This window comes from Triturus cristatus, chromosome 4_2 (assembly GCF_964204655.1).
Source record: "Triturus cristatus chromosome 4_2, aTriCri1.1, whole genome shotgun sequence".
In the NCBI taxonomy this organism is placed as follows: domain Eukaryota; kingdom Metazoa; phylum Chordata; class Amphibia; order Caudata; family Salamandridae; genus Triturus; species Triturus cristatus.
The window spans coordinates 874,659,026-874,683,752 of NC_140586.1; positions in this window are offsets into that span (position 1 = coordinate 874,659,026).

Sequence of the window (24,727 nt, forward strand, 5' to 3'; positions counted from 1 at the left end):
GTATTAAAATATAACGAGTGCATTTAAAAACAAGCAGCAGGTTAAAAGTATAGAACCACGTACCATACAGCAATGTGCAAAGCTTAAGTCCTGGCTTCCGCCTCAGGACCACACTGTTACAAACACACGCAAACAACCAGCTGAGATGTGTGGGGCGGGAGGTTTATACCAATCGTGGAGTGAGGGGCGGAGCACTAGTCTGCTCGCCCACCTCCTCTGTCACGAGGGCGGAACAACGGGCCACTGGTCACGGGTTCAATCCCCGGATGTGCAAATAGCAATATTTACAAGCTGTGCAGTTTCAAGGTACTGGTATTAAAATATAACGAGTGCATTTAAAAACAAGCAGCAGGTTAAAAGTATAGAACCACGTACCATACAGCAATGTGCAAAGCTTAAGTCCCGGCTTCCGCCTCAGGACCACACTGTTACAAACACACGCAAACAACCAGCTGAGATGTGTGGGGCGGTCTTCAGACCATGGGATAGGATTCGGTGTGTCTTTACATGTTAATGCTGACAAAGGTTTTGCCGGCAAAGAAAAATTTGGTATCCAATGCCTACAGTATGAAGTAATGCCCAAGAAAGCACGCACTTCTCTCTGTGTTCTTGGCACGCTCAACTGTGCAATGGCTTGAATTCTTTCTGGGGTCAGTTTCCTTCCCTCCTTCGATAAGAGATGACCTAAGTAGGTCACTTCTTGTCGACAATATTGCAGCTTTGAGAGAGACACTTTGTGATGGAAGGCAGATAAATGACGCAACAATGACAATGTAGCTTCTTTGCAAATCTTTTCAGTATCCGCGGCGATTAACAAATCGTCAACGTACTGAATAAGGATAGCGCCACTAGGTAAAACCAGTGCATCAAGCTGCGCTTTTAAAGCCTGACTGTATATTGATGGACTTTCACAGAAGCCCTGGGGAGCGCGTTTAAAGCGGAAGCTTCGACCTCCTAAACTGAAGCCAAAAATGTCTCTGCTCTCCTCTGCAATTGGGATGCTAAAGAAAGCATTCTTCAGATCGATCACTGAGAACCATGCAGCGGAGGCTGGAATCATAGTTAACAAGGCAGTTATATCAGGGACAACTGGAAACTGTGGCACAACAATCTTATTAACCTCTCTAAGATCAATCACAAATCTGTAAACAGGTGGCTGTGAAGGGTCCGTTCGTTTTAAGACAGGTAAAACTGGACTATTGCAAACGTTGCCTCTTGTCTCTTCAATTACATCCTTTTTGATCAAATCACCGACAATGGCTAACAACGCTTTCTGAACTTCATTGGAGATCTTGTACTGGGGAATGCGTGGCAATCTGACATTGGCTTTTAAAGTTACCACATATGGCAGTATTTCCAGAAGACCCACATCATTGGGACCAGTAGCCCAAAGGACATCCGGGAGGGATGACAATTCAGGTGGCATTGCATTCTTAGACAAATACATCGGGGAAATCACTTTCTTACCTAATGTAAGTTGTACTCCTGAGGGAGAACAATATAGCGTCGCATGCAATCTTTTTAACAAATCTAATCCTAACAGATTTTCACCACAACCTGTCGTTAGGATGAGGGGTGCTTTTAGCTCACAAGGTCCAACAGAAAGTGACATAGGACTAGAAATCGGGTTCCTAACTGGGGCGCCAGAAAAACCTACTGAAACATTCATTTCGCCAGACAAAGGCGCGCCAGGGAGTTTTGAATGCATGATTGAACTCTTTGCAGCACCAGTGTCTAGCAGAAAGGGCTCTGTTACACCCGCTGTAGTCACTTTAACATATGGTCCGCTCTGATCCACTGGCACTGAAACAACTCCCTCTCTCTGTCTACGGCTGTCCTAGTAATCATTACCTTCCACATTGTCGTCTTCTGCATAATAATCATTATTGTAGTACTGAGCTGTATTACCAGTTGCATTGGCTTGCTGATCAAAGCTATTTATCGTATTTTGAGGCGGAAGAGGACGCGCGTTCTGGGGCGCATTTCCACGCCCTCTACCTCTAGGAGCTTGTTGACCACCTCTACCTCTTGCGCCATACGCATTACTGTTATGCTGCATTAATTTAGGACAACTATACTTGAAATGACCTTCCTCTCTGCAATATGAACATTGATTGGGACCTACAGGGATACGTGGTTGATAATACCCATTCATTTGCTGGTTATTCTGAAATTGTTGGGGTTGCTGATAGACACCTTGGGTTTGCCTGTAATTATTCTGACCTCCACGTGGCGGATAAGCCTGCTGTAAAAGGACCTTCGTTTTCAGTTCTTTCGTTTTCTTATCTGTTCTATCCTTCTCATCTTTATCTCTATTTTCATAATACTGTGCAGTAGCCAGTATTCGCGCTGGAGAGGAAACAGCCCAAGAACTTTCTGAATCTTTTAATTTCTTACACAACTCGGGAAGTAGATTCTGTACAAATTTATCAACAAATAACCGTTGGCCACCTTCAGTGCTCATGTCTTGACCACTGTGGTCGATAAACTTTTCTTCAAACCTGGTAAAGAAATCGGACACTGTCTCATCTTTCTTCTGCTTACATGCGGACAGTTTATCCCAATTTACTCGCATCGCGGGCATTAAAGTTTTCATGTATGTAATAATTCTACCAGGTAGTTCTGCTACCAAAGGGTCAGGCTTCGTGCCACCAACTTGTCCAGCATCTGCAGCAATGATATTAGCCCATGTGTTACCCAATTCTGCAGCATGATCTACATTACGAATGGATCCCCATAAAGGCTGTGGAACCACATTCCCAAACAACATATCTATGTCAGCCAGATTCATCACACCCGATTCTGCAGTTTGTGATAACTCCTTATAATATCCTGTAGGGTTTTTACGGAGGTCAGGCAATGTCTGCTTAAGCGCTAATACTTCAGATCGTTTCCAAGGGACATGCACCCATACACGCTGAAAATGTGCTAAGACAGGTGGATTAGCATGTGGATCAGCAGGTCTCACTGGCCCACGCGCCGTCTACGACCCGCACTCTGCCGTTGACCTGCTCGGTGACTTTGTCCACGGTGAACTGCCTCCCCTTGATTAGAATGGCCGCTCCAGATGATTTGCAATCGTTCCCTCCAGACCAGAAAGATGGCCCGTGTGTCCACTGCCATTCAAGCTTGCTGTACGACTAGGCGTACGGAATCCCGCATTCCTGCAGAAACAAGATATCTCGGTTCTGGGTGGCCAGGAAGCACAATGCTCTCGTGTCGCTTACGAGGATGACGCCATCATCGTCTTCCTCTTCTTCAGTGCCCGCTGTGGTCATCTTTTTGCTGGCCAGGAAGTCCTCCTTGGTTGGCAGCTTCCTCTTGTTGGTGTTACCTCGCTGGAGGGCTTTGTCCGGTGTTGTCCCTTCCTCCAGTGTCTCCTGCTTGGGTCCGGGTTGTGGTGTTCCGTGCGAGGTCGCTTTCTGGATTCTGGCGCTGGTGCGTCTCTGCTCCTTCGCCTCCTCTCCATCCTTCATGGTCTTTTGGTGCAGCGTCTGGGACCGAACCTGGCTCCATGACTCCTGGATCTCGTCGTCCTCGTCTTTGCTGCTTTCCTCTGGTTTCCCTTTCTTCTTCTTCTTTTTCTCTTTCTTCCCCTTTGCCGTTGCAGAGTCTTCTATCTCCGTCTCCACTTCCTTGTCCTCTGTTTCCGGTATGGGGCTGTTTCTTTTGGAGCTTCCTCTGGTGGGGCTCCTTGTGGTGCTCCGTCCTCGGGGCCTCCCTCGGGTTGGTGGACTTCCTCTGTCAGTGCCGTCCCAGTTGGTGGTGCTGGTTCCTCCGCTGCGTCTGGTCGTGCCTTGGGGTCCTCTGGGTTCTTTGTGCCTGTTCCTGTGGGTGTTGGATTCTCTGGAACTTGGCTTTTCTTGTCTCCCCTCCTGGGTGCTGCTGGTGTCTTTGCAGCTTCGTTTCTGGCTTCCGTTAGGAGGGTGTTCAGTTGTGCGTTGGCTGCTTGGGATACCTTTGGTCTGGTCTGCCTCCAGGCTGGGTTCAATGCAGCGACCGCTGCGTAAGTCTTCGGCAGGTCAGACTTGGGGCATCGGTAGTAGATGTGGCCCTCACCTCCGCAGAGGTTGCACTTCTTGATCCTGCTGCATGTGCTTGCTTCGTGACCAGACTGCTTGCAAATTCTGCAGAACTTCTTTGGGCAGTCCTTGCCAAAATGTCCCATGGCCTCGCACTTCCTGCAGGTGAGGGGTTGTCCCGGATATCTGATCCTCCCTTCGTCAGCTCCCAGGTAGAAGCTCGCCGGTGGGTGTTTCAAACTGTCTCTCCCTTTAGGGTCCTTGTGGAGGTCGATGGTTGCTCGCCAGGTCGTGTTCCTAACTCCGTTGAGGTCTCTGACCTTTGTGGGTCCGTTCTGGATGGTGCAGTACCTCTGGAGAAGCGACGCAATGTCTCTGTCTGGGATGTGGGGGTTGGTCATCTCAACCGTTACCCTCTTCTCCGTGGTCTCCGGTGCTGATCCTGTCGTCAGGCTGAAGTCTCTATAGGGTGCTTCCTTCTTTTTCCCTTGAAAGAGGTACCAGTACTTCCTGAAGAGGGCCTGTGTGATAAAACTAAGGAGGAAGATCATGCCTGAGGCAGAAGCCTGGCAACTCAGCACCTCAGCCACTAGGACCCCTGCTGGTTTGAGATCCTTGCTGAAAAACAGGTCCCTGTCCAGTCTGGGTCTTCCCTTGTCTATCACCTCCCACCGCATGACCTGGGCGTGCCGGTGGGAGATGTTGTGCCCATTGAAGGGTTCGGGGGCTGTCCCTTGCCTGGTCCCTACCTCACCCTTCCCTCCACTCACTGGTTTAGCAGCTTTGGGGGGTTCAGGTGCACCTGTTTTTGGTCAGGAGGCTTGTGGCCCTGAGGCCTTTGGGGCACCAGCAGATGTGTCCTTGCTTGCCCCGGTGCTGCCCTCCCCAGGGGGCAGAGGGGTGGATTACTGGGAGTCCAGTGAGAGGTTGCCTTCTGGGATGTCAACTGGGGCTCCAGTGTCTATTTCTTCCATTTTGGGCTTACCGGTAATTTCTAGTTTTACCGTCTGGGTATCTGGAGTGTCTCCCAGCAGACCACAATGGTGTGCAGTGCAAGAAACACTGTCCAGTCACTCCCTAGAGCTAAAACAGGATTATAGGTGTTGCTACCCAAGCATGCGTCCCCTTGTCAGAGGTCTGGGCGCTGTACAGGCCTGTGAAGAGTGTTTGTAGTTTTTTTATTTTTTTTTTGGCCTCCAACATTAGTCCACCCAAACGCCAGAAAAGAGAGAGTGAGAGAGCGCAACGTTTCCGGTGCTCTAAAGCTGACCACAGGTCCTTGGGGGTTCTGTTTTGTGTTCCTAGAGAACAAACAGACACCAGCACTCTGGTGCCCCTCCTTCGGGCCCTCGTGAAAATTTGCATAAAGCAAATGTATTCACTTCAAAGTTATAGCACTGTCCAAATCGAATTTTACTAGCGCAAAATTGCGCTTTCAAACTGATAAGAACAGACACTACACTTGATCTTAGCCAAAAGGCCTCTTGCCTGGTGGTATCAAGAATATTACTTATGAAAATGACAGCCACTTTCAAAATCTTATTCAACGTTTCAAATGTAATGCTATCTTAGTAAAGCACACGTAAACGCATTTCTCATTCACAAGTAAACGCTTTTGTCATTCTCAGATCTAAAAATAACTATTTTACACGTTACAAGGAAATGATAATGATTGGGGCGTTGTAGAGCTGTCTAGATATGTAAATGTACACACAAAAAAATTACCAAAAGGTTAACAAGTTAGACTCTTTTATGCGGCAAGTTTAGCATTTCAGAAAAACTGACAGCCCCATGATGCTTCATATCTATTTTCATCACCTTAAAATGAGATCTCGCGTTATGCCCAGATCCTTCAAAAATTACCGCATATCATGGTCACCCAAAGTACAATGAATAGCAGAACATTGTTGCAAAGTAGTTAAACAATGGTATGAGTCCTGCCTGTTGCTATGAAGGATATCACATATGAGAATGAGAGTCACTCTAAAACTCTTCTTCAAAGTTTAAGCTGTAAAGCTATCTTAGCAAAACATATATACATGTAAACATATTTCTCATTCTCAGTGCTAAAAAAAGACTATTTTACCCGTGACAATAAAACGGAAGTGAGTGTGGCGTTGTAGTGGCTTCTGGGTATGCAAATAAGCCCCCCCTTCAAAAAAAACCAAAAAAAACAACCACCATGTCTCATTCAGACAGTCTTCCCTCTAGTAACAGAGGATGGTACTGCACCTGAAGCTTCCTGGACAGTTCAATCCCCCTCCCTCGTGCGCTCTCTCATTCTCTTTCACACACGCATCAGCAGCGGTCTGTAGTAGGAGTAGCTGCAGGGTGGTGACGTGGATGTAACGGTCTAGTTGTTTAGAAGAACTAGCAGCCCCAGAAGGACATTCACACACTGTATCACTCTCTGGCCAGGCGTGGCCAGAGAGAGCATAAATAAAGGGGCCGGGGTCGCTCGTGACCTTCTGGCCCGTACCAGCATACGAGAGTAATGTGTCATTATTGCAAAGCCAGTTAGCGTACACTCCCGTAGCTGAGGCCTACCTGTGTCCCGCTCCATGAAGTATACACTGGCGACGATGGGTGGGATCTGAACCATTGATGAACTCATCGGGGAGTGGTAATGTTCCCCGGCGAGCGAAAATCGAGCCCTATGCAGCGCGAGACACACGCGTGACGGATGCCGCGTGGAGGACCCTTCGAGCAACACGAAGGTAATTGGACCCCGAATCCATCTGTGACGCTCCAGGGTGTGAGCAGAAATCGTCCCTAGGCTCGTGAACCGCAAAGACAGCAGACGCGAGCGAGGCCGAGTGAGCGCGTCAGCAGGAGGAGGCACGCATGCGCTCTACACGTGGCCCGCTACCTCGGCAGAACGCCGGCAAGCCCAGCGGAGGACACGCGCACTAAAGAACGGTAGCGCTGCCAGCAGTGCGCGAGGCATTAGAAGGCTCAGAAGAGGAAGGAAACCAGGCAAACACTCATTGGGGAACACAAGGACAGCACACTGCCAACAAATTACAATCCGAGCACAATAAATAAGCATTGGGAAGTGCAACAAAACAAACAAGCATTGGCAGGTGCAATCAGCAAGTCAGGGACAACTGTAGTCAAAAAGCAGTGCACCTCAGCGAGATACTCCACAAAGGCAGAATCGGTGACACCTAACACTGGTGATAAATTTCGGAAGCGTAATCAACACAGAACAGAAGTGATCAAGCGCTAAAGATGGTGGACCAAGCAGCAGCAGGACCAAGTCAACAACCAGTGGCACCGGTGACCCCAGCAGCTCACATACACTCGCAAGTAAGCGCACTGCCCCCATTCAGCGAACTAATTGACCCCGCAACGGTGTCACCCAGATGGAAGGTATGGATTGGCCGTCTCGATAACTATTTCATAGCCACCAGGGAAACTGACGGAGCAGTAAAACGGTCACTTTTGTTGCACTTTGCAGGGGATGAAATATACAAATTATTTGCACATCTACCGAACACAGGGCCAGCAACGGACTACGATGCAGCGGTCAGGGCATTGAATGCCCACTTTGACCCACAGCTCAACCCAGACTACGAGCGTTTCAAGCTGCGTCAAGCGCGGCAGAGGGAAGGCGAATCAATGGATGCGTTCCACGCCCGTCTCCGGCACAGCTAATTCAAGGGTGCCGAAACAAAACCTTGAGGACCCTCATTCTTCGACAACCGCGTATTCTGCTGGAAGATATACTAATTCTAGCTAGATCACATGAGCTCTCGGACGTCCGAGCGTCCGCGATGGAAGCTGCCCTTAACGCCACAACCGAGCAAACAGTGACTGTCAAGACTGAGCGGGTCGATGCCATACGCACAACACCGCGTGGAGCACGAGGAAGGTGGCCCATCAGAACGCCACGAAGGTCGCATTTCGGATACTGCGGGAAGGAAGAACACCCACAAGACAGCTGCCCGGCAAGAGGAAAAACATGCACAAGATGTGGCATTCCCAACCACTTCGCGAGTGTGTGCCGGGGAGGCACGAGACCAAGAGGGACATCAGGGCGAAGAGCACCGTATAGGCAAGTGAAACAGCTGTCACTGGACGAATCTGCACAGTTGAGACCGACAAACTCAGGAACACCGCATCGGCAATACTTAGAAGATTCGTCAACAGAGGAGGAGGAAGAATGCCATTTCGTGTCATTTGTAAATGACCTCAAACGACGGCGTCCCCCGCAGCCCACATGTGCCATCAAGATACCTGGAACACCGGTCACAGCTCTCATAGACACGGGAGCATCCGTGAATGTCATGGGACACCAACACTATCAAGCGCTAACACCTAAGCCAGAGCTGACACCATCCAAAGTGAAGATTCTTACATATGGAAGCCAAGTCCCACTCCCGCTGAGGGGCAAAATGTCAGTACCTGTTCAATCAGAAGGCCAGGAAGTCACCACAACGTTTCACGTCGTAGATAAAGAAGCCGATATTCTACTGGGGAGCCATACAGCCGAAGACCTCAGTCTGGTCATGTTCGCCAATGCCGTGAAAACCACTCAAACCGAGGACATCCTAGACTCCTTCCCACAATTGTTCAAAGGGCTATGAAGCATAAAGAGGCCACCCATAAAGCTGCACATTGACACAGCAGGGAAACCAGTGGCTCTACGACATTGGCGGATCCCATTTCACCTGAGGCTACTAGTTGAACAAGAACTGCTGAAGCTTGAACAGCAAGGTGTCATAGAAAAGGTGACAGGCCCGACCCCGTGGGTGTCTCCCATGGTGATCGCTGAAAAGCCCCGCCAACCGGGAAAAATTAGGATATGCAAACACATGAGGATGCCTAATCAGGCGATCAAAAGGGAACGGCATCTGACGCCCACTGTCGATGATATCCTAGCAGACCTGAACGGGTCACAATGGTTTTCTAAGTTGGACTTAAACGCTGGGTACCACCAGCTGAAGTTGGACAAAGACAGTAGATACAAAATTTTCGACACACCTGGGCCTGCGGAGATACAAACGGTTGAATTTCGGAATATCCTCAGCCGCGGAGATATTCCAGAACGCAGTTAAGGAAGTATTGACAGGTCTGCAAGGGGTTATAAATGCGAGTGATGATATCCTAATACACTCTGCAACACTTGAGGAGCACTGCCGTCGACTCAAAGCAACTCTGAAGTGGCTAACCGAACACGGAGTGACACTCCATAAAGAGAAATGTCAATTCTTTCTACGCTCGATTGAATTCTTTAGGTATGTCTTCAGTCAAGAAGGGGTGAGGGTAGATCCCAAGAAGTCGCAAGCAATTCAGCTAGCACCAGCGCCCACCACTGCTTCGGAAGTCAGAAGCTTCATGGGTATGGCAACATACTGCGGAAGGTTCATCCCGAACCTGGCCACCATTGCAGAACCCTTACGCAAGTTGACAAAGAAAGACTCCATGTGGCGATGGACTCAAGCACAAGAGGAGGCCTTCCAGAAGGTAAAGTCGGCGCTGCTGGCCAGCACGACCATGGCATATTTTGACGTCAACCGACAGACGGAGTTGATAGTTGATGCCAGCCCCGTAGGGCTAGGTGCTGAGTTAACCCAAGAGACAGAACCAGGGACCTGGGCGCCATTGGCATTCGCCAACAAAGCATTAACAGCGACAGAAGCTCGTTATTCTCAAATAGAGCGGGAAGCACTCGCCATAAAATGGGCATGCAACCATTTTCACTTATACGTCAGTGGGCACCCGTTTCGGGTAGTGCCAGACCACCAACCACTACTCCCACTTTTCAGAGGGTCAGCGCCTCATCCTCCACCCAGGATTGAACGATGGGCAATACAACTCCAGCACTATCAGATGGAACTAGCATACCGACCCAGAGTCAAAAATCCAGCGGATTTTCTGTCGCGCCACCCAGCACAACCAGCAGAAACAGATGCCGGTCAAGAACGAAAGACTGCAGAGTTCATCAACATGATCTCTCAGTGGGCGTGCCCACAAACAATCTCAAAGGAGGAGATAAAATCCCACATGGAGTCAGATATGGTCATCAGAAGAACAAAAGATGCAATACGAAAGGGATCCTGGGATGGGTTCCTTCAAAACATCCACGGTTGGAACGAAGTAGAGAGGGCCCGATTAGGAAAGATGTGGAGAATCCGAAACGAGCTAAGCACTGCAGAGTGCGGCATCCTGCTGAGAGGGTCACGCATCGTTATCCCTCAGAGCCTGCAAGAACAGATGAACATACTAGCACATGAAGGCCATCAGGGCACGGGAAGGATGAAGTCCTGGATGAGGGAAAAACTGTGGTTCCCGGGGCTCGAGGAAGCCGTAGACAAGGTAGTCAGGAACTGCCGAGCATGTCAACTCATAGGGAGTGCAGAATCACCGGCCCCGGTGATAACCGAAGACCTTGCCCCAACACCTTGGTCATGGGTGAGTCTGGATTTCGGGAGCTTCCCTGACGGGAGGGTCACAGCAGTGCTAGTGGATAGCTACACCAAGTACCCCTGCATTGAAATCCTACCATCCACAGCCTTCAACCATCTCGAACCGGCACTTACAAAAACATTCGCATTGTTTGGTCTACCACACGTGATCAAGACTGACAACGGACCTCCGTTTCAAGGGAACGAATTCAAAGAATTCCTATCCCGATTAGGAATAAGACACCACCGCATTACTCCACAGTGGCCACAAGCCAATGGAGAAGTGGAATGTTTTATGCGGACTATCAATAAGATCCTACGTATAGCTGTAGCTGAACAAACAGACCCCGAAGTGGAATTACAGGAATTCCTACGGGAATATCGCAGCACACCACATTGCACAACCCAGAGATCTCCATGGTCACTGATTTTAGCCGGACCTCGGCGTGACAATTTTCCAGTGGCTGACAGCTGGGAACCTGAGCCCTACAACACATCCTCTACCCAAATTTGAAGGGCGACAACCAATGAAAAAGCAAGCCAACGTAGACGAGCCAAAGTCCGCACACTCATGCCAGGCTGCAAAGTACTAATACGAAACTGGAGGAGTGGAGGAAAGTTCCGCACCCCATATGAGGTTGGACTGTGGTCTGTGCGAAAAGTCCAAGGAACAGCAATAACAGTGGAGCAAAATGGAGAAGTAATAACCAGGAACATCTCATGGTTTAAAGAAGTACCTGGGCCAGGTACTGGACAACTGAGTTCTGGAAAGGTAACGGACTTCGACATGACACTCAATGACACGGGACCTGCTCGCAATGAGGAACCGCACCAGAGCCAAATTCCAGCGGTACCGGAGGTAGAGTGTGGCTCGCACGTGATGACCAGCGAAGCAGGAACTGCCAGCCTCACCAGAGGATTGAGCACAGGCCAACATCAATACAACCTGAGGCCGAACCCGAGACCGAATCGCCAGCTAGCTGAGTTTGCATGGAGACGCAACTTCGACGCAATCGAAAAGAACTGATTTGAAATGGGATGTAACGGTCTAGTTGTTTAGAATAACTAGGAGCCCCGGAAGGACATTCACACACTGTATCACTCTCTGGTCAGGCGTGGCCAGAGAGAGCATAAATAAAGGGGCCGGGGTCGCTGGTGACCTTCCGGCCCGTACCAGCATACGAGAGTAATGTGTCATTATTGCAAAGCCAGTTAGCGTACACTCCCGTAGCCGAGGCCTACCTGTGTCCCGCTCCAGGGACTCTACAGTGGGGAGGGGGAGGGGCAGGGTGGGGGGTAGTAAACTATGGATTACGGAGGTTTACAGGTAAGTGAACATATAAATTAATAAAACGGATTTCTTTGCATGCACTGCATCGCATTTGGGGATGCAGTTCACGCAACGAAATGCCTTTTATAATATTAAAAGTAATTGTCATGTACAATACAATAGGTCAAAGTTTGGCAAAAGCGAGGCCTATTGTATTGCAGATCGCGGTGTCCCTGAAGCGCGCGCTGCGCTCAGTATTAAAGTTTTATTTAAAAAAGGAACGAAGACACAACGAAGGTGGACACACTGATAGAGGCACACTGAGATAGGTACTCAGGCAGACACAACGAAGGCAGTCACAAAGGTAGTAGAGACACTCACGGATGGGCACACACAGGCATGCAATGATAGATAGACGCAGGGATACAGACACACCCACTGGCTAATGGGCAAACACGCATGCACACACAGAGACAAACTCACCAAGTCTGATACATGGATGGAAACAGGCATAAAATGACAGAGAGAGACACAAATATCGACACATATACACCCACAATTGGGATCACAGATATACAATGTTAGACAGACACACACTGACAGATGGCATACAGTCAGACACCCACTTACAGCCGGGCACATAGGCATTCAATGAGAGGCAGATACATGGATAGAAACACACCCACACCTCCAAGGATGGGCACACAGACAAACACATTAAAAGAAGGACACACTGATATAGACGAACATTGAAAGATGGGCAAACAGACGTACACACACATGGGCACAGAGATATACAATGAGAGGCAGACACACACACACACACATACACATAAGACAAATCGGTACTCAGACATACACACTGTAGGAAGCTGGATTGCCCAGTGAGGCAAATCCTTCCACCGCCTTGTACAACTAGCTCCTAGAAGGCAAACACTGGGGCATATGTACAAGGAGGTGGCGGAGTGAGGCGTAATGGCTTAATGCCTCACTCTGCCACTTCAGAAACGCAAGGCTGCAACATATTTACAAGGATATGGTGCAGTCTTGCATTTCCCCATGCGCTGGCGCTACACTGCTAAGTGTAGCGCCAACACAGGCACCCATGCACCATCGTGCAAGGGTGTCTTCGTGCAGGGGAAGATTGTTTATGTGCAGGAAGGTGTCCCTTCCTGCAAGGTGTCCCTTCCTGCACATAAACAATCTTGAAATGCCATTTTGTCACTTGTATGTGTGCTGCTTAATGCAGCACATATTGAAGTTACCAAATATCATTTTTTTTTAAGTTTGTTTATGTGCAGGAAGGGACACCTTCCTGAACATAAACAATCCAAGGCATTTTGCTATTTCCATGTGTGCTGCACAAGGCAGCACACATGGAAAAGGCAAAAAGAGGAGAAATAAAGCATTTCTCCATGTTTCACCAAATTAAGACCAGGGTTTCCCCGATCTTAATTAGGCACTGCCTCCTATTTATGATGCCCTTGTGAATAGGGGGCAGCGTCAAAAACAATGGAATTTGAATTTGAATTTATTACATTTGCATAGTTACTTAAAACAATTGCAATACGAATTTCAGATAATACAATACAATCATGATAAGATAATAATTACACATATGCAAAATGCATATATCCTTAAAAGCTTAACACAGTTAAATTACTATTGAAAAAAAGAAATAAAAAATGCTTTTGTTCTTCATACACATAGCTCTCAGTGTAAATTATGCGTTCTGCCCGACTTCATTACTCTGTCTGGGCAGTGCTATTAACCACAAGGGGACGTTATTGAGAGTCCAGTCCAAGTGCTTATATGAAGATTTCCCAAGTCAACCTTATTGGAGGCAGTCTCATGACATAGTTAAAAGAGTGCACACAGTAGTCGCAAATTCCCTTAGCCTAGGTGGAATTTAGGCATTCAATGGCATTTGTTTCTCGGGTGCATCTAGGAATCTCACTAGTCTACAGTTTAATTAAGGTGTTGCTGGGTCAAAGCATGCCAGGACTGCTTGTCTCCTTGAGCGAATATTCCTTTGGTTTAGGGGGACTCTTAGCAGCTGTCTCCTTTCCTCTATCAGCTCCTTGCAGGAGCATAACAAATTGGTAATGTTGCCCTGGCCATTTTTGCACAGACTACAAGATGTTCGAGATGGCTCCCTCTTACATGGTGGAAGGTTCTGAGTGCACGGGATCAAGCCAAGGCAAAGTTTTAAGAATTTTAATTTCTGTGATTTCAGGCAGCCCAGATTGAAATATTTTTGAGGAGCCAAGACTTTGTAATTGTTCACAGTCACCCAGGCGTGCGATCTTGTTTAAAAAGCTGCTTTGTCCTCCACCAGCGCCAATTTTTTCAAGGAGTTCCACACTAATTTCTTAAAGGCTGCGTGGTGGATCTGCGTGTTCAAAATGGCCAAGAGTCCAGTGCATGCTAGAGCCTCCTTAAGATAGCCTCTTGCAGGAGAGTCCTCCCTCTGCTGAAGATCTTGCCATAGAAGCTGATTTAGAGTTTTGGGGTCGATAGTCTGATTTTGTTTCAGCAGTTGATATATGCACTGTATCTGGCCCATGATTGCTTCAGTAGGCCGAATTCCAACCTAATTTGCGTCGGGGAAGTGTAGTTTGGAAGGTTAAACGTGATTCTGTATGCTTTTACTAAGGTTGTGTCCAGCAGTTTTGCATCTCTCCCTCTTAAGGCTTCACTACCATAAGTAATTGTGGGTAGAATTTTGGCCTGTGCTGCTTTCAGTAGGGGACTCAATATTGGGCCCAGTAGTTTAGATGTTAAGCTTTCCATGGTTAATGCTAGCACCAACCCCTTTCTTTTAATCTCCTCTAGGTGTCGGGCAAATGTTCCTTCTTTGTCAATGTAAACACCTAGGTACTAACAGACTCCCGCTGAGTCTATTCGTCTGCCGCCCCGCTGCCAGCTACTCTCTGCCTTCCTTTTGTTGTTAATTGACATAGTTTTAGTTCTCTTTAAGTTGATTAACAGCTTGTTTGCTTCAGCGTGGTCTTGGAGCCTTTCCATGAATCAGGGATGATGCCAGTTGTCTCACTTCCAGGAATATTGAATGAAGTATTCTTGCCCACTCTGTCGCCCTCTGTTTAAACAGAGCGAGCGGGATTCCATTCGGGCCTGGTGCCCCTTCCTTTCTTCCCTTTTTGATCTGCTGCTTAATTAGCAGATGCACAGCTTCATCTGACGTTTCCTCAAGAAGTTGATTTGCGTTTAAGGATATATATGAGACTCTATCGTTTATTAGGTTAGCTGCATCGCAGTCAGTTGGAGCTGCCCTTCTCTGGTCCTGGTGAAGGGAGCCTGCTGTAAAGTAGTTGAAGTGGATGTACAGATAATTAGCCCAGGTTTCCTCTAATATGTGTGATGAAATTCGCCCACGTTGTGGGTTAATGTTTGTATTCACCATTTTCCAGAAACGGGCGCTGTCATTTTGTTTTATGTTTTGAAGAAGTTTGGCCCAGGTGTCATCTTCATGGTTTTTGTTCATGCCCCATTTCAGCTTCTTTAGGTTAGTTCTTTCTTGACGCAAAGAGTATCAAGAGGTTCCCAGGATCATGGCACAAGGATCTTATCGAGCCGTTTATAGTTCTTTTGAGGCTTTTGATTTGCGCGCCTTGTGCTGCAGTTAACCTTTTCGCTTGCTAAAATGGCAGAGTGTGCTTCATTTGTATTTGCGACGCGTGTAGTTCTCAGAGCGTCTTGGTGAACCGTTCCCAGATTTCAATGTTGTCCATGTTGGTCGGATATGAGAGTATGAGATTCAATGCCGATTCTGACAGGGATTCGATGTTATTTGCTGTGAATTTAATTCTCTTATAGTCTGACGTATAGATGGTGCCCGGGACTGAGGCAGACTGGATACCGGAGGGATCAGTTGTGGCTAAAGTTATTTCTTGTGGGCGATATCACTATCTCCCTTGTCCCCCATTCTAAAATTGATGATAAATGAAAACAATGAATGACTGGTAAAGGTTTAGTCCAAAATCGAGGAAGTTATTGCAGTATAATAACTGGATACAGGAGGAGTGTCGCCTGCGAATCTTCCGTTAAGGGCCCCGAGACTGGAGTGTTCCAGGTCCTCGAGAAGGCTTCTGTTTGTCTTGTTGGGTTTCCCGTGGGTGAAGATGCCTTGTGTTGGTATATTGCAGTATGAAGTTTGAAATCTTGCTTCATATTCGTCTGATGATCCCAATAAGTATTGATACAAGTCCCCCGACAGAATGATATTTGATGATTCAGTGCTGCCTATATAAATGGTTATTTGGCCAAATAGCTTCACCGAATCTGTTGCTAAACATTTGGGGTGAATATATGCATTGACAATCGTTACTTTTTGTTGTGCGCCCGCCAGAGAGCGAGTGAGTTTGGTTGCTAAGGCAACCTCTGTTCCCGGGTCGCCTGTCGCTGCTGTAGGTATGGTAGTTGTCGATATGTAGATTGCCAGCTCGTCTGAACAGTGACCGGTTTTTCTGCCTTTTGTAGCTGGTATGGTGAAGCCGTGGAACCCGTCAATATGTAGTGGTTGAGTCAGCCATGTTTCCGGCAACAGGATTATATTGAACCTTTTGAAATATTGCAGAAAGTCTGGATCAGACATTTTTGAGGCTGGACCATTGATGTTCCTTGAGCAAAGGCAAAACACACTTCCTTTTGTTGATTGTTGCCTCTGTCCATTTGGCTATGATGTCATTGAGTTGCTGGAAGGAGGGTTAATGTTCTTGTGATTGGCTCAGCAAACCGAAGACCTTCTCCGGGTACAGCTTCTTCACCATAAGGCGCACGGTTAGAACCCCTGAAGAGAGGCCTTGATTGAGGAGAGGAGCCCAGTGCTCTTCTGAGGCTGGAAATTGGGGGCTTTGGGCGGCGATTGAGGCCAGGCCTTGGACTGGGGTTTAGAAGAGGCCCTGGGTAAGCTGGATTTTGGAAAGATCTGACCTTGATTCCCCAGGCTTCGAAAGTGTGGTGCTCATTTAATACTCTTTGGGCGATTGCAGCTGTTTTCCACGACACCCTCGTTGCTTCAGGCATTGCTGGATTTTCAGGTGCAAGAAACTCTTTTGCAAGAAGATCAGTTGTATTCAGATCTGCTAGATTGGGAATGGCCCTTAATAGTTTCAAGACATTGCCCCTGTTCAGTATATCTTGGTGCCCTTTTTATCTGTACTCTAGTTTGAGCAATGTGAGACTCGAGCTGATTGACAATCTTTTTGAGGCCTGCACTTGATTTGTAGATTCTCCAGCGTACAATGGTCGCTCTTGCTGATTGTTAAGTTGTGCATCCTCCCTTAGTTCTGGTAGCCGCACCTCTTTGGGGGGGCTGTAATTGGTTACGTTGTTTCTTGTCCGTGTTAGTTCGCTCGGTGGCCTCGAATCCTCTGGAATGAATGATCCTTGAGGTAGCTGATCTGAGGTCTTCCATATTTGTTTTCCTTCTCTCGGTGAAGCAAGTTTTTCGATGTTATGATTTAAGCTATTATTTGTCTGATCGTTGTTGATGTATTGATTAGTGATCGTAAGCCAGATTGCGTCCATTCTGGACGCCCTGTTTTCTTCTGTCGCAGGGTCGGTGCTGATGATTCTCTTTGTCCATCAGGCCAGGTTGAATTCTTTGATGGCTTTTGTGATGAGCGTATAGGAATTACACTTGGGTTGGTGTTAGCGTTTCCTCTGTGGAGAGCTGACATTGCCTGTGGCGAGTTCCTGTTATGTATGACAGCTGGAGACCTTTCGATGTTAGAAAGCCCGGGAGATACTGCTGTGTTTTGAAGGATGCTTATTTGAGCCAGAGCTATGTGTTGCTTGCCCCCCTCTTTGGGGTCAGACTCTGATTTAGAGCACTGCTTGCCGAAGATTGAGTAGGTAGCTGCTTGAGTGAGGGGAAGTGATTTTTGGTTCCGAGGTTGGAGGAGGTACCCCTCCTTGGTGGCGCGATGTCCGTTGGGTCGACCTCTGTTAAATTGAGGGGGATTTGATTGGAGGATTGGGCTGTGGGTGGACCAGATTTACCCTTCTTTCTCTTACACCCTGCTTGTCTGGGCTGGACGGCTCCCTGAACACGCCCTGATCTCACGACGTAAATGTTTAATGGGCTTAGGCTCTAACTTCTTCTCTTCAGCCTCTCCTTTCGCAACTGTTTTATGTTAGTGTGCGGGTTGCACCCTGTTTTTATTTAAATGATTGTTTCTTTATCTCCTCCAGTAGCTGGTGGCTTGATGCCTTGTTCACCTCTCTCTGTGTTTTCCTTAAGGTGAATTTGGGGGTGAGGTTAGGGGTGCTTAGTTTGTATCTTCCTTGCACTCCAAGAGTTGTTGGTGATTTATTCAGGTCCACTTTTCCGTTGTATTTGAATGTGATGAGTTTGACTAAATTTGAGGACTTGAAGGCTTGACGGTATTTTATTTGTTGTTTGGTTGATTTTGTTTGTTATTGTATCCTGTGTAATTCAGTGTAATTTCCAGGCCCCTGCCTAGTTCCGAATGCTCTTCACTTCACCGCTGGCGGGGGAGGAGCAGTCATCGTTATCGATCATTATAGATTTTGCTGTGCTTGTTTCTGCTTTGCTTTCTTGCTCTGCCTTACTCTGGGCCTTCTCTAGGTGCCTTTTCCTTTTCCTTGTGCCTCTGGTCGTTGTCTTGCGTCTTGGGGCTTTTTGTGCCCTCCTTCTTCTTCTCCTCTGGTCTGCTCCGGTCGCCACCAGTTTCCCCGCCCCCCTCCCTCACTGCTGCCACTCGCTCACGGATGCTGCACTACTGTTGGAAGTATTGAGGGTCCGAGTGGGCCGAGAGGGTTCAGTTGGGGGAGCTGAGGGTGGGACAGGGAGGTGGGTCAAGGGGTGCAGAGGATCTTCTGTGGGCGGCTGCCCCCCTTTTGATAGCTGCTAGCAGAAGAATCCGAAGTCCAAAAAATTCCACAAGTCAAGGGAGTTGGTACCACAACCGGGGGTGGCAGGGCTTTTATTTCATTTATATATTGTTTTCTTTTTTTTTTAGGTTGTTTTGTTTTCTGGTCCCTTCCTCAATCGCCCTGTGTCCTAATGAAGCTTCAGGTGAGGCTTCAAGTGAGGCTCTGGCACTGGCGCTTGCAATACCGGGCGTTTATTCAGGCTGCTGCTGTTGGAGGGTAAGTGGTTGAGGAGCAAGGGGCAAGGAGCAAGGAAGCGTGATAATAGCGAGGAAAGGGTGGGAGCAGGGTGGGTAGATAGTTGGTAAAACCTCACCTCTGCTCCTGACCACGGCTCTCCTGCCCCCGCTCCCGTGCTCCGCAGTGCACTTCTGCTCTGGGGGCTCCGGCCCTCCTGTGGGTTCTGCCGCGACTCTCACGGTGCTCCCGCAGAGCTCGGGTGGCTTTGGTGGCTCCTGTAGCTCCTGTGGCACATCCGTGGCTCCCGCGGCTCGGCCGCCTAGCCTTTTTTGACAGCCTCTCATGGCAGCCCTGCAATGCTCTGCACTGAGCCTCTCGCCACTCTCACCACGCTCTCCACTCTCTCAACCCAGAACCCGAAGAGCTCTCTGTAACAGGAAATCAGCGTCAAAAACAATGGGCGTTGCGATGGAATGCCCACTGCAACACTAACTGCTCACCCCTTTCACGCTAAGCATAGCGTGAAAGGGATCCTTATTTATAAGGCATCGTTAAGCCACGTTTAGTATCCAATTTGAAAACATTCTTCAATGGGAAGGCTCTCCAGCTCAGCTGAGAGCTTATGCTATAATATTCACTAAACTCTAGAATCTTGCCCCATAATGCTTTGCTGGGCCTTTGGTTGGCATTGGATTTTTGCCCTTAACTTTGCTTGGGGTGGTCCTAGGAGGATGGGACCACCACCGAATCGTTCAGCATGATATGCTCTTTGTGTTCAATGCATCTGCTTCCCCTCCCCCTAGGTTAGGGGTGACCCCAAAATCATCACCTTTCTCATTGTCTGGTTTTTTTTTAAGTTCGCTTTTGTGAATTGGGCATAAACCTGGTAAAAAGAAGTAACTCACACCGAATCCTCATATAATACAGGGGCATATTTACAGGCACCTATCGCCACCACAACGTCACTTTTCTTGACCTTGTGGTGGCGATAGGGGTTTCACCTTTGAAGGCGCTGATGGACATGTTTTAGATTGGCTCTAGAACCTTGACTCGAGGGTACCTTTTCTCAGCATGGAAGCATAGAGGCGAGAGATATTGTTAGTGATGTCAATCAATCCAATTGCAGCGCTCCACGGTCATTAAGAATCCCAAACTACCGAATAAAGTTAGTTAATTTATCACAAAGCCAAAAACAACTGGATTTACAGACACCTCAAGACGAGGGTGTAAAAATACATTGGGGCTAGTACAAAGCCAAATCTATGAATAAAGTTATGGCGATGCAGCATACACAAGACGATTAATTCAAAAATCAGGATACAAAGGGGCATATGTTCGAGCCCCTATCGCCACCACAACGTCACTTTTTACGACGTTCCTGTGGTGATAGGGGCTTAGCCTTATTTACAAGGCAGCTGTGAGAAGTTGGCCTGGTATGTGATGTTCACTAGTGAAAGTGACCACCTTGTACCATGCCAAGCAAGCCTTATGGTGTGGTTGTAAGTCAACCTTTTCGGACTAGCTGCCCTAGTGGTAGCGTAGGCTAAGCAGTCTTTGAGGCTAAACTCGTTAAAGCGTGTTAAGCAAGCTGTTTTACCATATGTAACCCCCCTTTATACCAATGAAAGGACACCACGCAGATATATATTCAAAATATATATGTATTTATTACTCAAAGTATCCCCTAGACTCTTTATGAGCACAGGAGCACAAATCGTTAAACAAGAAAGTATCACAATATACAGAAGTTGCACTTTATATGGATAGGCCCTGGTGGCCGATCAACCATATACTAAAATAGTGGTATAAGTACCACGAACAGGAAAGGGAAAAGGCCTAGGGCCTCTAGAATCGCTGGGCCTACAAGGAGCTAACTTCAGTTAGTGACCAGGAGGTCCACGGGTCGCGTGTGCAGTGAGGAAAGTTACACGCGGGCTCCCATAGGTTTTCAATGGGTGCGTAAAAGTTCAAAAGTTACTGCTAGAAGGGTCTTCTGGATGGACTACGAACTTAAGACTTAAAACACAGACACTAGAGATGTTTCTCTACACTTGGGCACTGGATTGCCAGCTTTACCTCACCCACAGGAAGCGGGTGCATAGGTCTCGAAGTGCGTCGGGTTTCGTCTATCGATTCAATGGAGCCTGATGACAAAGATGCTGCAGGCGGTCGGTCCAGAAGAGATGCGGTGGATCCAAGGGTGGATCGGAGTTGTAGAAGACCTGAAAGCAGAGGGGACAGTGTTCACAGTCACTTGCCAGTGACCGGCGTGGCACCAGGTAGGTACCAGGCGATGTCGGGTGCAAACAGGTGCTGAGGTGTAGCTTGTCTCCGCAGCCACGTGGTCCCTGAAGGTCAACGATGTCCAGGAGTCGGTTCACAAACTGTCCCACGCAGGCTCTCGCTGTCGGCAGTGTCGGCGGCTCGAAGGAAGCAAACAAGCCTTGGTAAAAGCAGAAGTCGTGAAGAATGAAGAAAGCTGTTTACTCAGACCAGCAAGGTCAGAGGGGCTGCTCCTTTGGAGGGAAGCAGGGGCCAGTTTGGAGCAACCAGACCGGCATCGTAGTTTTCAAACAAGGTCGCCAAAATGGCCACTAGCCAACGGGCCAGGGACCGGGCAGGCGCATCAAGATGCAAAGTGCAGAGGGGCCCCACGCAGATTGTGGAGATGCTGGAGGGCTCATCGTTGGTGCAGATGCTGCTCGGGTGTTGGGCTTCTCAGGACCCAAAGCACAACTTGGAGGGAGCCTCTGTTGTTGCGCTTGCAGCTTGTCGTCGGTCTTTCAAGATGGCTGGTTCCACGTGTCTCGGTGCCTCCACGGGTTCCTTCTTTGCAGGGACTGTGGATCGGGCTGTGAGACGTCTGGAGGTCCAGGTCTTGTCGGGCTCTGGGCTTGGGCTCCGGCAGGTGGCGGCGGCAAAGCAGATGTCGAGTAGCAGGTTGGTGCTTGCGTTAGCAAGATGGTCACTCCCTGACCATAGGGGAGATTTCCTTCTGTCCTCTGTGCAGCAGAGTGTCGAAGTTCCCGTCTTCTTCTTGTAGTTAAGTTGATTCCAGGATGTCTGAAGTCTTAGGACACAGCTCCTACCTTTAAGCGGATTCTAGGGGCCGGACTACCTGCTAGGTCCCTCCCTAAGGGTGGGACCAGGAAGGGGGGTGGTTACACCCCCAATCCTTTGTCCAGCTTGCCCCAGGTCCGGGGCTGGTGTGCCCCAGGACCGGTTTGAACTGGCATATGCACCGAGGCTCCTTGTGAGCCTCAGGCATGTCTGATTCCATTCAAGCCCTACCTGACCAATACACAAAATCCTGTCTGGGGTGGTGCACGCACCTCCCCTGGCAGGAAACCCTTTGTCCACGTCTCCCAAGCTGGAAGGACTCCCAGCAGCAGGAGGGCAGACTTGTGTCTGTGGTGGCAGCATCCATTTTGTGGAGCTGAGGCTATGTCTGATTTTACCCGGGTTTCAGGTACTGTACATGTCGTGTCCCTCTAGAAGGGTGGGATGCTAACCCCGTCGCCAGAATTGGCGAGGGGTTAGTATTCCAATTCGTATGACACCTTACTCGACATGTTTTGATAAAGCCAAACCAAAGATAGCATTTAACTGCGAGGTTCATAATGCACTTAAGAGTATATGGTATGACGATATCTGGAAACGGTAGAAGGAAGTTGTTCCGACCACTGCAGACAGGCTCAGCTCATGCCAGAGCACCATCTCACATGGAACCAAGCACTCTGCCTTCAGGATTGTTAAGGCCTGCCATAGGAGTGACTTATAGGTTAACATGTGTCCCATTTAAGGTTAGGTATAGGTATACTACACCTAAGTAAGAGGTGGTTACACCAACTTACCCCAGCTGAGTGATCAGCCAGTTGTGTCAAATTGCTAGGCCAGGCCAGGGGTGGCACAATACATGCTTCAGCCCCTGGTAGGCCTTAGATACACCAACGCCCTGGGTGCCTAGTGTACACTGGTACAGGGGCTCACAGGGTGATCCAATTCCAATTGATTATGCACCTAGGGTGCATAGTGTCAATTTAGTTAGAGAGAACAGCAGGCTGGGGGTCTGATTAGCAGGCCCACAGCCTCAATATGTCAAAAACCAGTGAAGCAAAAAGCAAAAATTTGGGGTGACCATAGGATAGCAGATCCTACTCTCCTACACAACCCCCTCCCCCCCCAACCCAGGGACATTAAACTAGCCTTGACCAGTCTCGTCTTCATGTCCTAAGTGGAAGTACCTGGAGAGACCATCTGCATTCCCATGGTCTGTACCTGGCCGGTGCTCCACTGTAAAGTCCATCCGCTGTAGGGAAATGGACCACCTAAGCAGTTTGGCCATTTAGCCACAAGAGGGGCTTATGGCCTCAGCTTCTTCAGGGCCCACACCACAGCAAAGGCCTCCCTCTCAATAGCTGACCAATTCTTCTCTCTGGGGGTCAACCTTCTGCTAATAAAAGCAATGGGTTGGTCTTGACCATCTACATTAAGTTGTGACAGCACAGCTCCCACACCCAACTCAGAAGCATCTGTTTGGACAATAAACTCTTTGGAGTAGTCAGGACTTTTCAGGATAGGTGCAGAGCACATGGCGTTCTTCAGGTCATCAAATGCCTTTTGACAGCTTACTGTCCACTGAACCTTTTTGAGCATCTTCTTGGATGTCAGATCATTAAGAGGAGTCACAATGGACCCATAGTTCTTAACAAACTTCCTGTAGTACCCAGTCAAGCCCAAGAAAGCTCGAACTTGAGTCTGGGTGGTTGGAGGAGACCAGTCCTTGATGGATTGTATCTTACTCTCCAGTGGTTGAACTTGGCCTCCACCTACAAGGTGGCCCAAATACACAACCTTACTCTGCCCTATCTGGCACTTAGTAGCCTTGATAGTGAGGCCTGCCTTTTGCAGAGCCTCCAGTACCTTCTTCAGGTGGATCAGGTGATCCTCCCAGGTGGAGCTAAAAACAGCAATGTCATCAAGATATGCTGCACAAAAGTCATCCAACCCAGTAAGGACTTGATTCACCAACCTTTGGAAGGTGGCAGGTGCATTCTTCAGACCAAAGGGCATCACCAAAAATTGATAATGCCCACCTGGGGTTGAAAATGCTGTTTTGGCCTTAGACTCCTCAGCTAATCTGATTTGCCAATAGCCAGCTGTCAAATCAAATGTGCTCAAAAACTTAGCAGAAGCCAGTTTATCTATGAGCTCATCTGCCCTTGGAATAGGATGTGCATCTGTCCTAGTGACAGCATTGAGTCCTCTGTAATCCACACAGAACCTCATCTCTCTCTTGCCATCTTTGGTGTGAGGTTTGGGGACCAGAACCACTGGGCTAGCCCAGGGGCTCTCTGAGGGTTCAATGACACCCAATTCCAGCATTTTGTGTACCTCAGCCTTTATACAGTCCCTGACGTGGTCAGGTTGTCTGTAAAGTTTGTTCTTCACAGGCAGACTGTCACCAGTGTCCACCACATGGGTACACCAGTCAGTTTGACTAGGTATCAATGAAAACATATGTTGAAATGATTGTAGAACCTGTCTACATTCAAGCTGCTGATGATCAGTGAGGTTGCCTCCCAGGGTCACTCCTTCAACTGAACCATCTTCAGGGTTCTGAGACAACAAGTCTGGGAGAGGGTCACTCTCTTCCTCCTGTCCCTCATCTGTAGCCATGAGCAAGCCCATGTCTGCCCTGTCAACATACGCTTTTAACCTGTTAACATGGAGTACCCTGTGGTGACTCCTGGGAGTTCCTAGGTCCACCAAGTAGGTAACCTCTCTCTTCTTTTCCAGGATTGTATGGGGTCCAGACCATTTGTCTTGGAGTGCTGCTGGGGCCACTGGCTCCAACACCCATACCTTCTGTCCTGGCTGATACTCAACCAAGACAGCCTTTTGGTCATGCCAAGCTTTCTGTAAGG